This window comes from Hippopotamus amphibius, chromosome 3, assembly GCF_030028045.1.
Source record: "Hippopotamus amphibius kiboko isolate mHipAmp2 chromosome 3, mHipAmp2.hap2, whole genome shotgun sequence".
Lineage (NCBI taxonomy): Eukaryota > Metazoa > Chordata > Mammalia > Artiodactyla > Hippopotamidae > Hippopotamus > Hippopotamus amphibius.
Genome location: NC_080188.1, coordinates 146,297,048 through 146,315,604, shown reverse-complemented (window position 1 = coordinate 146,315,604; position 18,557 = coordinate 146,297,048).

Genomic DNA, 18,557 nt, shown 5'->3' with positions numbered 1-18,557 from the left:
ACATCAATGCAACAGAATAGAGAGCCCAGAAATAAACCCATGCACCTATGGTCAATCTATGAGGAGGTAGACTGGAATACACAAAGTTGAAAAGACTATCTTCAAGAAATGGAGCTGGGATTACTCGACAGCTAAATGTAAAACAGGATAAAACATTACCTCACACTACGTACAAAAATAAACTCAAAATGGCTTAAAGACCTAAATGTAAGACCTGAAGCCATAAAACTCCTGTACTGAAAGAGGACAGAGGTAGAACACATTGTGACATAAATCATAATGCTTTTGGGATCTGTATCCTAAGGCAAAAGAAATGAAAGCAAAAATAAATAAATGGAACCCAACTCAACTTAAATGCTTTTACACAGCAAAGAAAGCCATCAAGAAAATGAAAAGACATATTACGGAAAGGGGCAAAAATTTGCAAATGATATTGGTTAACATCCAAAATAAACAGCTCATACAACTCAGTATCAAAAACAAAACCAAAAAACAGACAACCCCATCAAAGAATGGGAAGCAGAGCCTATTAGACATTTGTCCAAAGACAAACAGATGGCTAATAGGCACATGAAAAGATGCTGAATATTGTTAATTATTACAGAAATAGAGATCAAAACAGTAATATCACCTAATACCTGTCAGAATGGCTGTCATAAATGTCTACAAATAACAAATGTTGGAGAGGGTGTGGAGAAAGACAACACATGTGTACTATTGTTGGGAATGTAAATACTGTGAAAGGGTAAAAGGATTATATGTATATATATGTGTATATATAAATATACATACACACACACGACTGGCCACATATAGGTGATATCTTCTTTATATTGTTCCTTTTATATATTTTTATGCCTATCACAATATTTAAGCATTCATTTTTGTATATAAATGAAAAATGAAAGTAAAGGTATATGAAATTTCGTGTTCTCATCTCATCAAGATGAGCTCTTTGCATAAATGCACCTTCGTTTTCTACAAGATCAAGGGGAAGACAACTCAATACACATAGAGCTCTTTGTAAAAAATTAAAATTGGTTGTCGTTTCTTGAGAGGCTTATGAAAGCCTCTTCAGAATATGTGCGTAGATTGTATAGCAGAGAAAGAAGGTTAAAATAGAAATTCTCTGGGTTAAGTAATTTTTACCAATGATCCAACCACTGTACTGAAAAAATTAAATGTAAATACATTAGAGAATTAAAATATGAATTATACTGTGTGTGTACAGTGGTAATTATCAAGTATGAATGCTGGATACAGGTATTCTTATAAAGTAAACATACTAGCATTACCTTTGACAAGTTGGCAATTGTTAAAAATGGATAAAACAAAAGAAAATTTAAAACAAAGATTCAGAAATACCTTAGAATGATTATATGTTCATAAATAATGAATTAGGTTTAAAATATCATGCCCTTAATATATGGTTAATTTAAATATATAGTTTAATTGAAATATATAGTTAATTTAATTCTAAAACAGGTATCAGTGAGTGCTATTTGGGTATATATTTTTATGTGCAAAATACGTTTGCCAGGCTGATATGTGTGTCTCTAATAAATAACCAAAGAAAAAGTAAGGATTGTTATTTATTTCCTGTAAAACAAGTAATATATTTGCTTACCATAGACATTTTCCCCAGCTTACAAAATTCTTCCCCAAATTGAATGCTTATAACAAAACTGTCTCTAGTTGTTCTTTCAAATATACATATGAATATTGGCATTTGGATTAACTAAGTGACTTGCCCAGTTGTTCACAACTAACCATTACTACAGAGCTGGTATTCAAATTTGTACCAATTCACCATAAAATGTACGATTTTCCATTTTGTTTTCAACCCCAGTTCCTATTAGAGAGGCTGGATCAAATTGGTGGTCCGTAAAGATGTTGGGTTGAAGTGGATTTCTCAGGTTGATTAAGTATTTAGAGAATAAATACTGACCAGGCTAATTACGAACTGAAAAAAAGCAGACAAAAAGAGTGTAAAATCTCATTCTTTGAATTTTATTCCTGTAGTTTTCATTTTTTAATTCCAACTTTATTAAAGCATAATTGACATAAAATTGTAGAATATTTAAATTCTATGTCATAGTGGTTTGATATACAATACATATAGTAAAAGGATTCTCTCCATCTAATTAATGAATACATACAGGACTTCAACTGTTATGTTTTTTTGTTCTTTTGTTTTGTTTTGGTGAGAACACATAATTTCTACTCTCTTAAAAATTTTCAACTATGCAGTATAAGTGTTACCAACTATAGTCACCATATTTTACATTAGATCCTCAAACCTTATATTTCTTATGCCTGAAACTTCTTATCCTTTTACCAACCTCTCATTTTACCACACTCCAGCCATTGGCAAATATTGCTTACTCTCTGTTTCTTTTTGTTGTTGTTTTTAATTTTTATTGGAGTATAGTTGATTTACAATGTTGTGTTAGTTTCTGCTGCACAGCAATCAGTTATAGATATATCCACTCTTTTTTAGATTCTTTTCCCATATAGGTCATTACAGAGAATTGAGTAGAGTTGCCTATGCTGCACTGTAGGTCCTTATTAGTTACCTATTTTGTATATAGTATTGTGTATATGTCAACTCCAATCTCCCAGTTTATTCGTCTCCCCCCTTACCCTCCGTAACCATAAGTTTGTTTTCTACATCTGTGACTGTACTTCTGTTTTGTAGTTCATTTGTACCCTTTTTTAGATTCCACATATAAGCGATATCATATGATATTTGTATTTCTCTGTCTGGCTTACTTCACTTATTATGACAATCTCTAGGTCTATCCATGTTGTTGCAGATGGCATTATTTTGTTCCTTTTTATGGCTAATATTCCATTGTATACACGTACCACATCTTCTTTATCCATTCCTCTATTGATGGACTTTCCATATCCTGGCTATTGTAAATAATGTTGCAGTGAACACTGGGGTACATGTATCATTTCGAATTATGGTTTACTCTCTGCATATGCCTAGGAGTGGGGTTGCTAGGCGATATGGTAGTTCTATATTTAGTTTTTTAAGGAGCCTCCATACTGTTATCCATAGGGGCTGTACCAATTTACATTCCCACCAACAGTGCAGGAGGGTTGCGTTTTCTGCACACCCTGTCCATCATTTATTGTTGGTACATTTTTTGATGATGGCCATTCTGACCAGTGTGATGTGATACCTCATTATAGTTTTGATTTGCATTTCTCTAAGAATTAGTGATGTTGAGCATCTTTTCATGCGTTTTTTGGCCATCTATGTGTCTTCTATGGAGAAATGTCTATTTAGACTTTCACCCATGTTTTGATTGGTTTGTTTTGATTGTTTATGATGTTGGGCTGCATAAGCTGTTTGTATACTTTAGATATTAATCCCTTGTTGGTTGCTTTGTTTGCCAATATTTTCTTCCATTCAGAAGGTTGTCTTTTTGTTTTGTTAGTGGTTTCCTTTGCAGTGCCAAAGCTTTTAAGTTTAATTAGATCCCATCTGTTCTGTCTTTGAATTTTCTTTTTTTTTTTTTCCTTTCTTTTTTTTAGACTGCACATATATGTGATACCATACAGCCTGGCTTTTTATTTTGCATAATGCCCTGAAATTCCATCCATGTTTTTTTGCAAAATGGGAAGATTTCCTTCTTTCTCATGACTGATGACTATTCCTTGAGTGTGTATGTGGCTTCTCTATCTATTCATCCTTTGATGATCATTTAGGTTGTTTCCATAGCTTGGCTATTGAGAATAATGCTGCGGTGAACATGAGAGTGCAGATCTCTTTGATGGCCTATTTTCATTTCCTTCTGGATGTATACCCAGAAATGGAATTGCTGGATCATTTAGTAGTCCTATTTTTTATTTTTTGAGGAGACTCCGCACTGTTTATCATAGTGGCTGTACAAACTTACAACCCCACCAATAGTGTCCAAGGGTTCCCTTATCTCCACATCCTCTCCAACACTTGTTGTGTCTTGTCTTTTTGATGACAGCCATTCTAAGATGCAAGGTGATAGCTCATTGTAGATTTGATTGTATTTCCCTGATTATTAGGGATGTTGAGCTCCTTTTCGTGTCCCTATTGGTCATTTGTATATTTTGGGAAAATATCTATTCAGTTCCTCTGCTCATTGATTAATCCCATTGTTTCTTTTTTTGAATTGAGTTCTATGAGTTCATGCAAATACTTTTGATATTAACACTAATCAGATGTACAGTTTGCAAATATTTTCTCTCATTTCACAGGTTTCCTTTTCATTTATTTATTGTTTGTTTGCTGTGCAGAAGCTTTTTAGTTTGAGGTAGTTCCACTTGTTTACTTTTGCTTTTGTTGTCTTTGCTTTTGGTATGAAATCCAAAGAATCACTGCCAAGATCAGTGTCAAAGAATTTACCCCTGAAATTTTCTCCTAGAAGTTTTATGGGTTCAATATTATGTTCACACCTTTCACCCATTTTGAGTTGATTTTTGTGTATGGTGTAATATAGGGGTCTGGTTTCCTTTTTCGCATAAGGCATTTTCCCCAACACCATTTACTGAAGAGACCATCTTTTCCCTATTATATTCTTGACTCCTTTGTCTTGAATTAATTGATGATTGATGTGTGGGTTTATTTTGGGTGTTATCTATTCTGTTCCATTGGTCTATGTGTCTGTTTTTATGTCAATACTATTTGCTTTGGTTACTATAGATACATAACAATTTTAAGTCCCACCACGTGATTCCTCCTACTTTGTTCATCTTTTCAAAATTGTTTTGGCTATTTGAGTCTTTTGGGGTTTCATACACATTTTAGGATTGTTTGTTCTGTTTCTGTGGAAAATACCACTGGAATTTTGTTAGGGATTGCATTGAATCTACAGATTACTTTGGGTAACATGAACATTTTAACAATATGAATTCTCCTATTCCATGAACACAGACTATCTTTTCATTTACTGTTGTCTTTCTCCGTTTTTTTCATCAATATCTTATAGTTTACATGAAAAGTTCTCTCACCTCCTTCGTGAAGGTGATTCCAGGTATTTCATTTTTAATGCAATTGCACTTTAAAGTTGAAAGCTCAAGCGACATTTTCTGTTCATCTTACCTATTTTTTGTTGGATAGGCCTTCTAGCTGTTAAACAGAGTATCATTTATGAAGGGGAGTTGCTCAGGTACTGATCATGAAGTCTCAAAATAGTCTCAGGCTATTTTGTTCCATATAAATGCTTTAGCAAATGACCTTTTAAATTAAGATATAGCTTTAAATTTCTATGTATTATATACATATACTAAATACATATTTATAGAGAGCAGACTTGTGGTTGCCAAGGGGGTGGGGGGTGGGGGATGGACGAATTTGGAGTTTGGGTTTAGCAGATGCACACTATTATATATAGGATGGAGAAACAACATGGTCCTACTGTACAGCACAGGGAACTATATTTAATGTCCTGTGATAAACCGTAACAGAAAAGATAAATATGACTGAGTCACTTTGGTGTACAGCCGAAATTTACACAACCTTGTAAATTAACTATACTTCAATACACTTTTTTAAAACATTAAAAATGTTAATAAACATATATTTAATAATTTACTTAGGTAATTTCAAGCACTATCCTTTCAGTGTATAATCCAAACACTTGGTTGGCTAGTCATTCTTACTCTACATTGAGTTTCTTCGTTCTGGTAAAGATAAATAAAATATTTTTATAAATTCCAATAAGTTATTTGGTGACTCTCTACTTAGAAACGTTCTGTTTCTACTTGGGAAAGTCCTCAATAAAGCTTTTTAATGCCCTGGGTTTTTCTTTGTGCGTTCTAATCCATTCTACCGTATTGCATACTTCTAAAATTACTCCAGTCCACCATACCCCCAAAAGAGAATAAAGTATTATCCAAGAGTGAATTATTTTATATAGATGATCAGCTTCCCATAAAAATTCTCTATCAGATAAGAATACATCTTATCAAAAGGGTAGAGAATAAATACACGGGCTGCCTGAGAAAGAGCATAGAGTTTGCTCGTCAAGAATGGAAGTAAAAGTTCTTATTCAATTACTCAAGATTAGCTATGGACTGTACAGATATCATTAAAACTTTGTAGACTGCAACCAAACACATTACATTTGAAGGTAACATTTGAAAGAAAACAATCAAAGAATTACCACAATATCAAGTGCAAGAGATATTGTTGAGGTATTGTTGAGTACTGTTACTGCCACTGTTGCTACCATTGTCACTGTTATTACAACAACAATTAGATAGCTGTGATTTACTGAGCCAGTAATATGCACTGGAACTGGAATTAAAGTATACAACATCTCGTAATACTCAGAACATTTATGAAAGTAGGTGACATGGTTAATTCAATTTCACATATAAAATACTCAGGCAAAGAAGCATGAAATATAGTAACTTATACAGTGTCACACAGTAACTAGTACATTTTAGATTTAAAACTGAGACCAAGACATTTTTGATGACACTCTAATAGCTAGCAAATTGTATGAAAAAGGAAGTTTTTTCATAGAAAAATAAGTGATGTAATCAGTAATGAATTTGGTTACCATCCTTATGTCCTATGGCTTACACCATTATATATATATACATATATATTTTTTTAAATTTATTTATTTTAGTTTTGGCTGCTGGGGTCTTCACTGATGCGTGCGGGCTTTCTCTAGTTGCTGTGAGTGGGGGCTGGTCTTTGCCGCGGTGCACAGGCTTCTCATCATGGTGGCTTCTCTTGTTCCAGAGGACGAGCTCTGGGCGTGTGGGCTTCAGTTGCTGTGGCACACAGGCTCAGTAGTTGTGGCTCGTGGGCACTGGAGTGCATGCTCAGTACTTGAGGCACATGGGCTTCGTTGCTCGATGGCATGTGGGATCTTCCTGGCTCAGGGATTGAACTCATGTCCCCTACACTGGCAGGCGATTCTTAACCGCTGCGCCACGATCAAATTCATTCATTAGCTCAAGTAGTTTTCTGGTGGCATCTTTAGGATTTTGTATGTATAGTATCATGTCATCGGCAAACAGTGACAGTTTTACTTCTTCTTTTCCAATTTGGATTCCTTTTATTTCTTTTTATTCTCTGATTGCTGTGGCAAGGATTTCCAAAACGATGTTGAATAGTAGTGGCGAGAGTGGACATTCTTGTCTTGTTTCTGATCTTAGAGGGAATGCTTCCAGTTTTTCACCATTGAGAATGAAGTTTGCTGTGAGTTTGTCATGAATGGCCTCTATTATGTTGAGGTAGGTTCCCTCTATGCCCACCTTCTGGAGAGTTTTTATCATAAATCGGTGTTGAATTTTGTCAAAAGCTTTTTCTGCATCTATTGAGATGATCATGTGGTTTTTATCCTTCAGTTTGTTAATATGGTGTATCACATTGATTGATTTGTGTATATTGAAGAATCCTTGCATTCGAGGGATAAACCCCACTTGATCATGGTGTATGATCCTTTTAATGTGTTGTTGGATTCTGTTGGCTAGTATTTTGTTGAGGATTTTTGCATCTAAATTCATCAGTGATATTGGTCTTGAATTTTCTTTTTTTGTAGTATCTTTGTCTGGTTTTGGTCTCAGGGTGATGGTGGCCTCATAAAATGAATTTTGGAGTGTTCCTTCCTCTGCAGTTTTTTGGAAGAGTTTGAGAAGGATGGGTGTTAGCTCTTCTCTAAATGTTTGAAAAAATTCACCTGTGAAGCGATCTGGTCCTGGACTTTTGTTTGTTGGGAGCTTTTTAATCACAGTTTCAATTTCATTACTTGTGATTGGTCTGTTCATATTTTCTATTTCTTGCTGATTCAGTCTTGGAAGGTTATACCTTTCTAAGAATCTGTCCATCTCTTCCAGTTTGTCCATTTTATTGGCATATAGTTGCTTGTAGTAGTCTCTTAGGATGCTTTTTATTTCTGTGGTGTCCGTTGTAACGTCTCCTGTTTCATTTCTAATTTTATTGATTTGAGTCCTCTCCTTCTTTTTCTTGATGAGTCTTGCCAGAGGTTTACCAATTTTATTTATCTTCTCAAAGGACCAGCTTTTAGTTTTATTGCTTTTTGCTATTGTTTTCTTTGTTTCTGTTTCATTTATTTCTGCTCTGATCTTATGATTTCTCTCTGTCTGCTAACTTTGGGTTTTGTTTGCTCTTCTTTCTCTAGTTTCTTTAGGTGTAAGTTTAGATTGTTTATTTGGGATTTTTCTTATTTCTTGAGGTAGGATTGTATTGCTATAAACTTCCCTCTTAGAACTGCCTTTGCTGCATGCCATAGGTTTTGGATTGTTGTGTTTTCATTGTCATTTGTCTCTAGGTATTTTTTGATTTCCTCTTTGATTTCTTCAGTGATCTCTTGGTTATTTAGTAGCATATTGTTTAGCCTCCATGTGTTTGTGTTTTACAGTTATTTTCCTTTAATTGATTTCTAATCTCATAGCATTGTGGTCAGAAAAGATGCTTGATATGATTTCAATTTTCTTGAATATACTGAGGCTTGATTTATGACCCAAAATGTGATCTATCCTGGAGAATGTTCCATGTGCACTTGAGAAGAGTGTAATCTGCTGTTTTTGGATGTAATGTCCTATAGATATCTATTTTTTTTTCAATTTTTAAGTATTTTTTTGGGTGGGTACACCAGGTTCAATCATCCGTTTTTATACACATATCCCCGTATTCCCTCCCTTCCTTGACTCCCCCCACCTTGAGTCCCCCCCACCCTCCCCGCCCCAGTCCTCTAAGGCATCTTCCATCCTCGAGTTGGACTCCCTTTGTTACACAACAACTTCCAACTGACTATTTTACAGTTGGTAGTATATATATGTCTGTGCTACTCTCTCGCTTTGTCTCAGTTTCCCCTTCACCTCCCCACCCCCTCCCAAACCTCGAGTTCTCCAGTCCATTCTCTGTATCTGCATCCAGACACTATAAAACTCCTAGAGGAAAACACAAGCAGAACACTCTATGACATCCATCAAAGCAAGATCCTTTTTGACCCACCTCCTAGAATCATGGAAATAAAATCAAGAATAAACAAATGGGACCTCATGAAACTTAAAAGCTTTTGCACAGTGAAAGAAACCATAAACAAGCCTAAAAGGCAACCCTCAGAGTGGGAAAAAATAATTGCCTATGAAACAACGGACAAAGGATTAACCTCCAAAATATACAAGCAGCTCATGAAGCTTAATACCAAAAAAGCAAATAACCCAATCCACAAATGGGCAGAAGACCTAAATAGACATTTCTCCAAAGAAGACATACAGATGGCCAACACACACATGAAAAGATGCTCAACATCACTCATCAATAGAGAAATGCAAGTCAAAGCCACAATGAGGTATCACCTCACACCCATCAGAATGGCCATCATCACAAAATCTGGAAACAACAAATGTTGGAGAGGGTGTGGAGAAAAGGGAACTCTCCTGCACTGCTGGTGGGACTGTAAGTTGGTACAGCCACTATGGAAAACAATTTGGAGGTTCCTTAAAAAACTAGAAATAGAACTACCATATGATCCAGTAATCCCACTACTGGGCATATACCCAAAGAAAGCCATAATCCCAAAAGAAACTTGTACCATAATGTTTATTGCAGCACTATTTACAATAGCCAGGACATGGAAGCAACCGAAATGCCCATCAACAAATGAATGGGTACAGAAGATGTGGCATATATATACAATGGAATATTACTCAGCTATAAAAAGGGATGAGATGGAGCTATATGTAATGAGGTGGATAGAACTACAATCTGTCATACAGAGTGAAGTAAGTCAGAAAGAGAAAGACAAATACTGTATGCTAACTCACATATACGGAACCTATAGATATCTATTAAATCCAGCTGATTTATTGTATTGTTTAAAGTTTGTGTTTCCTTATTAATTTTCTGTCTGGATGATCTGTCCATTGGTGTAAGTGGGGTGTTAAAGTCCCCCACTATGATTGTGTTACTGTCAATTTCCTCTTTCATAGTTGTTAGCATTTGCCTTATGTATTGATGTGCTCCTATATTGGGTGCATATATATTTATAATTGTTGTCTCCTCTTCTTGGGTGGATCCCTTTATCATTATGTAGTGTCCTTTCTTGTCTCTTGTAACATTTTTTATTATAAAGTCTATTTTATCTGAGAGGAGTATCACTACTCCAGCTTTCTTTTGATTTCCATTTGCATGGAATATCTTTTTGCATCCCCTCACTTTCAGTCTGTGTGTGTCCCTAGGGCTGAAGTGGGTCTCTTGGAGACAGCATATATATGGGTCTTCTTTTTGTATCCATTTAGCCAGTCTGTGTCTTTTGGTTGGTGCATTTAGTTCATTTACATTCAAGGTCATTATCGATATGTATGTTCCTATTACCATGTTCTTAATTGTTTTGTTTGTTTTTGTAGGTCCTTTTCTTCTCTCATGCTTTTTCACTTAGAGAAGTTCCTTTATCATTTGTTGTAGGGCTGGTTTGGTGGTGCTGAATTATCTTAGCTGTTGTTTGTCTGTAAAGCTTTTGATTTCTCCATCGAATCTAAAGGGAATCCTTGCTGGGTAGAGTATTCTTGGTTGTAGTTTCTTCCCTTTCATCACTTTAAATATATCACACCACTCCCTTCTGGCTTGCAGAGTTTCTGCTGAGAAATCAGCTGTTAACTTTATGGGAGTTCCCTTGTATGCTATTTGTCATTTTTCCCTTGTTGCTTTTAATAACTTTCCTCTGTCTTTAACTTTTGTCATTTTGACTGCTATATGTCTTGGCTTGTTTCTCCTTGGGTTTATCCTGCCTGGGACTCTCTGTGCTTCCTGGGCTTGGGTGGCTATTTCCTTTCCCATGTTAGGGAAGTTTTCAGCTATAACCTCTTCCAATATTTTCTCGGGTCCTTTCTCTCCCTCTTCTCCTTCTGGGACCCCTATAATGTGAATGTTGGTGCGTTTAACATTGTCCCAGAGGTCTCTTAGGCTGTCTTCAGTTCTTTTCATTCTTTTTTCTTTATTCTTTTCTGCATCAGTGATTATCACCATTCAGTCTTCCAGGTCACTTATTCACCCTTCTGCCTCAGTTAATCTGCTATTGGTTCCTTCTAGTGTATTTTTCATTTCAGTTATTGTGTTGCATATCTCTGTTTGTTTTTTCTGTAATTCTTCTAGGTCTTTGGTATACTTTTCTTGCAACTTTTTGATCTTTGCCCCCAGCCTTTTTTCAAAGTCCTGGATCATCTTCAACATCATTATTCTGGATTCTTTTTCTGGAAGGGTGCCTATCTCCTTTTCATTTAGTTGTTCTTCTGGCATTCTATCTTGTCCTTTCATCTGGTACAAAGTCTTTTGCCTTTTCATTTTCTCTGTCTTTCTGTGGCTGTGGTTTTCAGTTCCACAAGATGAAATACTGCTGTTACTGCTTGATTCTGCTGTCTGCCCTCTTGTGGAGGAAGCTATCTAGGAGGCTGGTGGGTGCTTCCTGATGGGAGTGACAGATGGTGGGTTGGGCTGGGTGGGCAGAGCTCAGTAAAACTTTAATTTGACTTGGTGGATGGAGCTCAGTGACACTTTAATCTGCTTGTCTGCCAATGGGTGGGTCTGTGTTCCCACCTTGTTTGATGTTTGGCCTGAGGCTACCCTGCACTGGAGCTTACAGGTTCTTTGGTGGGGCTAATGGTGGACTCTGGGAGGTGATCACTTCCCAGAACCCCTGCCACCAGTGCCCCCATCTCCTCAGTGAGCCACAGCTTCCCCGTGCCTCTGCAGGCAGCCGTCCAACACCAGCAGGTAGGTCTGGTTCAGTCTCCTGTGGGGTCACTGCTCCTTCCCCCTGGGTCCTGGTGAGCACTTTTTTGTGTGCCCTCCAAGAGTGGAGTCTCCATTTCCCCCAGTCCTGTGGAGGTCCTGCAATCAAATCCCAGTGGCTTTCAAAGTCTGATTTTCTGGGGATTCCTCCTCCCGTTGTTGGACCCCCAGGTTGGGAAGCCTGACGTGTGGCTCAGAACCCTCACTTTAGTGGGTGGACTTCTGCAGTATAACTGTTCTCCAGCTTGTGAGTCACCCACCCAGCATTTATGGGATTTGATTTTAATGCGGTTGCACCCCTCCTACTGTCTCATTGAGGCTTCTCCTTTGTCTCTGGATGTGGGGATTTTTTTGTTTTTGTTTTTGTTTTTGTTTTTTGGTGAGTTCCAGTGTCTCTGTCAATGATTTTTCAGCAGTTAGTTGTAATTCCGGTGCTCTTGCAAGAGGGAGTGAGCGCATGTCCTCCTACTCTGCCATCTTGATTCCTCTCCCCAAGCTCTGGACCTTCTAAAGGGAGAAGCCAAAATGTGAACCAAGGCAACGGTCCCAAGGTAGATGCACTGGGCCACTGACCTGTACTTATCACTCAGCCACAAAAGCATCCATCCTGGGTCATGGAGATCCCTGCTCTGTGTACATGCCTGGAAGCACTAGAGTCTCCAGAGGTCTCAGACATCACCCATAACTGTGAGGTGGTTCAGTGGTCATAGAACCCAGGGCAGCTCTAGGTGCTTTTAAGAGCCAACTTGGGCAGAGTCATGAGTGTGAAACACACCCAGGAAGCCAGCATTGCGGTCAGCTGACAGAGTCTGGGAGGTCTGAGGACAGTGCAGGTCAACACTTGTCAGTGCTGGGGTCATTGCTTAACATATGGCCAAACACAGAATCAGGAAGATATTTTATTGTATTGGATAATATTACTATAAGCCTTAGAAATGCTAGAATCCTGTAAGCACACACTGAAGGCACAGTGGCAAATAAGAATTCTAAATGAAGCTTGGTTGTTAGCCTGGTGCCTATCATCCCTGTTGCAAACCTCCTGCACAGCTGGTTAGAGACATCAGCGCTCACTCCAGTCTTCCTTTCCATAATAAACTATCCCTCTGCTTGCATGGCTCAAGGGAGGGTAGACAGCCGCTGACTCAGTGGAAGTGTGCATGTTGTATGCAAGAGAAAGTCTGGGAGGAAAATAGCACATGATTGATAGTGGCTAGTTTTAAGTGGTAAGATCTTAGTATTTTCAAATCTTGTGTATTTGATTTACTTTATGACCTATGATTAGTGAATATATAACATTCCTTGTTTAAGATTAATTTCAGTCACTCCATAAAGTGCATTTTTCACAGTACAAAATCTTCTAGAAGGGGTGATAAACGCAGTTAGCAGCAACTGTGAACCCAGGGGGAGGAAGTGATCTTGGAAGACGTCTAGAAGGCAGGAGCAATTAAACCCAACTTCAAATCAGGCGGAGGAGTCATGGGACTCTGTCTGCGAAGCAGAGCATGCATTTTAATGTTTACTCCTTTACAGACTTTCACAATGATTAGGTTCCCCAAAGATGGAAAGCCAACAGTCTATTTTCATGTCCCTACTCTTTTGTTTTCAACATCCACCAAAGAAATTCCCCAAAGGCTGCCTAATGCATACTTACACACCCACGTCCGTACACTCGCAGCCCACGTCCCCATCAAGCCAGACTACTTGAGTAGCTCCTGATGAGCTCAACCAACATGCTGACAATTACTCTGTGTCCTCCTAGCTCCCCCCGAGGACCTGTTGAAGGACCTTCCCAGTGACAGGGCAGAGGAAGAGGCCCCATCTACCTCCAAGGTAAGCTCGCCTTTCTTTCTCAGAGGTAGAAAGGTTGCTTTCTATCTCTTTCCATAGAATTAAGACATAAAAACTCAGCATGTGCATTCCCAGATGTGTACATAGAATTTCCTTGGTTGGGAGAATGTTGAGTGAGAGCCTGTTACTCACTAATGGTACCAGATTCACAAGGGTATTAAAAAATCAACAACATCAGTTACACACTGTACAAGAGGAAGTTCTTTTTCGTGCAGCAATTTTTCCTCTTAGGAAGAGAATTCTGTCTTTGCCAAGAAAAATGGACTTGGGAGATACGTCCTCCAGGAAGAGTTCATGCCTTTTGGCCTGAGTAGGTTTGCTCGGTTCTTGCTGGATTCTTTTGGCTTTAACAGTCTTTGCCATCTGGTTTTCCACTGTCCCCAAGTGAACAAAACCCTGTGCAAAGGGCCACAGCGTGATCTGATGCTCATAGTGTTTTCTGTAATTACAGGTGTTCTCAGTAGAAAGTGAAAATCGTATGTGTCCTCAAATCACTCACTGGGAGAGAAAAATAGAATAGATGTGAAAGATGGGACTTTCTTGCTGATTGTAGTGTGGAGAGCCACCTGATTCCTGCTGGGAAAGAGAATAGAGGAGCTGGGGAGAAAAAGTGATTTTCCATGTAAGAAACAGATGCCATATACAGAGTCCCAAAAGGCAGCTGTAATACCTTTAGATGGTATCAGTTTGTGTTCGTGGGAGTGGGACTGTCTAGATATGACTTTGTGTACTGTGAATCTGAGTGTGTGTGGTTGTTTGAGTTTTTTGTGTTGTGTGTCTCTTGACTTATTTTATCCCAAAAGATCACAGTTACTGGTGTCAAGTTGCTTGTTAGAACTTCCCTTCACCATTGTATTGTGAATGGATATGTAGGTAAAAATTAATCAAGTTGTACAATTTGAATATGAGGTTTCTTTGTATGCCAAGTGTACCTCATTTAAGCTGGAAAACAAATCCCATCAGCACCCAGGAAAATGGGTTCCAAATGCACAAAACTGTGTTTCATCATCGCTGTTACTGGGTGAATAACAACTTCATTTACTAATAAATCTCACCTCTTAGAAGGTCTCATATTTTGAATGGTCATGATACGTCACTCTTGCCACTTGCCTCATTCACAACTCTGTCCGATTAAAGCTGCACAATGAGTCCTCCCCCATTATCTGAAGCACTGGGTGCTGGAGCCAGGCCCCTTCCTTTTTCGGGGAGTCCTTGATGCAGCCACAAACCATACCGAGTCCTGGAGGAATCTGAGCAAGGAGGAGCCTCCAGGATTAGGTTGGGGAAACTCACTCCAACTTGCTCCTTTGAGGCTAATGTTCATCTTCAGATCCTGTGCTAAGAGTACAAAGTGTCCTTCTGCTGTGGAAAGTCGGTCTCCCATCACTTACGCCAGCCCTGTCTTCTGTGTGCTGGACCAGAAACAGTGTATACAACGAAGACAGAACCAAGAGATCTTCACCAGGGACTGAGCTCAGGGCGGGCCCTGGCTCCCTTTCTAGAAGGATAGTGCGGAGGTTGTGCAGTGCAAGGTGGGGACAGAGGCTGGAAAAGTATGTTGGAGATCAGAGAACCACTCCATTGCAGGGGTGAAGCAGTTGATGGGAGGACCACAGAGATGAGGACCTAAGGGGTCATGAGTTCGGACTACATTATCCCAGGAAGATGAGGGCCCTGAGTTCTCAACTTGACTCTAATTCTCCACTTTCCTTTCCCATGGCCACCTCGACATCGTTGCTGCCCTTGGACACTAGAAAGCTACTTCGCAGATAATGAGGATTCAGATCAGCCGAGCAACGTTCTGAAAGTAATTTATTTCTTTCATCTCTTTTCCATTTTCTCTTTTTCTAATTCATAAGCTCCTGTATGTAGCTCTTCCCCATTTCCTCTTTTGATGATCCTCATCCTGAGGGATGTGGTCTCATGTAGGTGCTTGTGTCCTGGGATCTTTTATAAAATCTCTCTGCAGCCCTCCTCCCCCACTCTCTTAGCATCACCCTGGCTCCTGACCCCAGTTCTGCACCACTGAATCTGGTTGAGCCACACTGAATGCTCCAGGCAGGAAGCTGCTTGGGAGTCATAAGGGTTGGGCCCATCCTGCCTGAGGGACTCCCGTGAAGTCTGGCTCTGCCCTGGTGCGCCCACATGGGAGTTTTGCTGCCTTGGGCAGCTCTGCACATGTGCAACTGTTCTCTTCCCTCCAGATGTCAAGATATTCTCTCCTTCTCTTCTTACGAGAAGCTCTAAGGTCCACAGTTAGTGGCAAAGATGACAAGGAGGAAGAGATGTAAATGTGGAGGGCTGGGGATGAAAGGTAAGGCACACAAGTGCTCATGTTCTCCACCAAGTCCCTGACTTACTTGATGGCACTTCAGGAAAACCAGCATAAACACTAGGGCGGCTGCTATTGAGTGTGACCATGAATGTGGAGAAAAAAGGATGGTAATAGTCTGTGGAGACAAGGGGAGGAGGCTGTGAGGACATCTCCCCAGGGAACAGGCACCCTTCCATAGAAGCCCTTAGGTTGCGAGGTTGCATCCTTCAGCAGCTCTTACATTGGAGAGGAGGGCTGGAGGCTTCTGTGGGGCCATCATGTGTGTGACTCCAGGAGATGCTGATCAAACTGTGTTCTTTGTGAAGAGCACCACTGGAGTGGTTGATCACCTCCCTCTGCAGGACCCAGCCCTGCTCCCCCCACCCCCACCCCCGGGTCAGCCCAAGCATCCCCGCTTAATCACTAGGTGTGATGAAACTTTGGGGATGGTCTTGGAGGTCAAGGAGGAGGCCTGAGGAGGTGCCGAGACCAGCTCGGAAACTCGGGGCGCATGACGGGTGCCGCAAGCTTAAAGAAACACAGACACAGATTTAAGAGAAAGATGGGACCGGGGGACTCAAGACCTCTAGGATCAAGAGCCCCGCTGATTCATCGCATGTTGCTTTGATTGAGCTCTCGGCATTCAGGAAGCAAGATAGCATAAGGTTCTCACACTCCCAGTTCCGTCCCACAATCAAGGTTTTCTTTGAAGTAACCAAATTTCTTTTTTGTATATCTTTTTGCACAAAGGGCCTCACATGATTGGGGGCAGTGGTCTTTTGCAAGAACAGCAGAAGAACTATTAGTGAGTGCGCATGCGGTTTTCTGACGTGCGCTGACCCGGCTTTCCTAAGTCTGCACCCTTAGCTCCTCTGCTGCTCAAGCAGGACATCCTGCACCCGGTTGCTTGGCCCACATACTTTAATTACTTTTAGCCATATTTTCTGTAACATTTTCAAGGCTTCAGAAAGACTTCTGTATGTTTTCCCACAGGGAGGCTCAATTTCAGGGCTCCAGAAAGATGTGTGAAGAAGACACAGGCGCCCCAGTGCTCATGGAAGCAGCGCAGCTCACCTGCCCAGCCCTGCATCCCTGTGGATGCTTATGGCCCTGGCATCAATTGCAGGATCCCAACCTGAGTGGGAGATGTCCAAGCCTCTGGGGGGCCCTGTGGAGGCCTTCAGTCCCCTCAGGGCACCGTTTCTCAAACTAAGATTTGACGTTCTGTAAATTTGTTTGTATATGTCAAATTCTAGCCAAACAAACACCTGAGGGCAATTCAATTCAATGTTCACTTTGGATGAATTAAAGGGAAGGATTCAAGTTACTTATGTTCCTTTTATTTACTTTTATTTAGTCAATAAATAGCGTGACTACAACCTGTTTTATTACACCTTAAAAAGCATTGTCCTTTGTAAACGTTTCACGTTCCATTATATGAGTCCTAAGGAGATAAATTCATATTTTATTACCACAGCTTAATGATTTCTTAAATTAAAAGCACAGGCCAGTTTGGCTGGGGGGGTTAAAAAGAAATATCAGGATAAAGAAGCTCTCCAGGTCTCTGTCCATTTCCCCCGTGCAGGTCTCTTGGTTGGTGGTACTGAGTGTGGGCTGGAGGGGCAGGGTCACCCCTCTCACCTGTGTCATTAGACCTCCTGCTCCTCACAGGGCCCAGGTGGGAGGCACTTAGACTTTTGTCCTGGGGCCCCCAGACCTGCCCCTTTCCTCTGCACCAGTTTCACTGTCCAGGGACTTGAGGGCTGCCCAGCCAAATGCCCAGGTTCAACTGCTCCTGTAGGACAGTTATATTCCCTTTCTGCTAACAGACAACACCCTCAGCAAAGAGCAGCAAAGAGAGCCCTGCGCCCTGGGGAACCAACCTCTGGGGATAGGATGTCAGGGCCCAAGGCTGCTTCCAGGGCCTGAGGAGGCTTCTGGGTCCCACACCCACCCTGGGGAGCCTTCTTCCATCTGTCTCTGTGTCTCCTCAGTATTTCCATCACTTGTGTCTATGTTGCAGTTTCTGGTCTGACAGCTGTGAAGGCCCTGACCTGGATGCCTCAGCCTGGGCCTCAGAGGGGATGAAATGGGTACAGAATCAGGAGGTTTCCATCAGGACAAGGAACAGGGTCGGCCTCACTACTCAACTCCTAAGGAACCTCATTTAGTACAAGCTTAGTTTTTTTATCGTATAGGCTTAGTATTACTTTCAGATATATCTTCTATGTTTATTATGGAAGTTTTTATATTAAATAGTATTTATCTATCTAGTTGCTTTTAAGATATTTTTCTATAAAGTAAAGCACATACGTAGAAAAGCACCCTAAACAGAGGTAGAATTTAATGTGTTTTTGTCAGGCAGTCACCCTCGTGTGCACCACCAAGGTTACCCCCTCTGTCACATCATCCATCCTCATTCAGTCTTCATTAAATCAGGTGAGTGTGAATTTAGTACTTTCCATCTGTCCTTGTGTCAGTGTCTGTCTAAGGATTCTGTTGTCTAAAGTCTGATGACTCCATTGATCAATGGAACAATATTACCTGAGATCTTTCATGATGACTTCAATGTCAGGCCTTTGATACCCAGTCACTTGACTGCTAGAAAATTCATGACTCATCACGTCTCTCCTT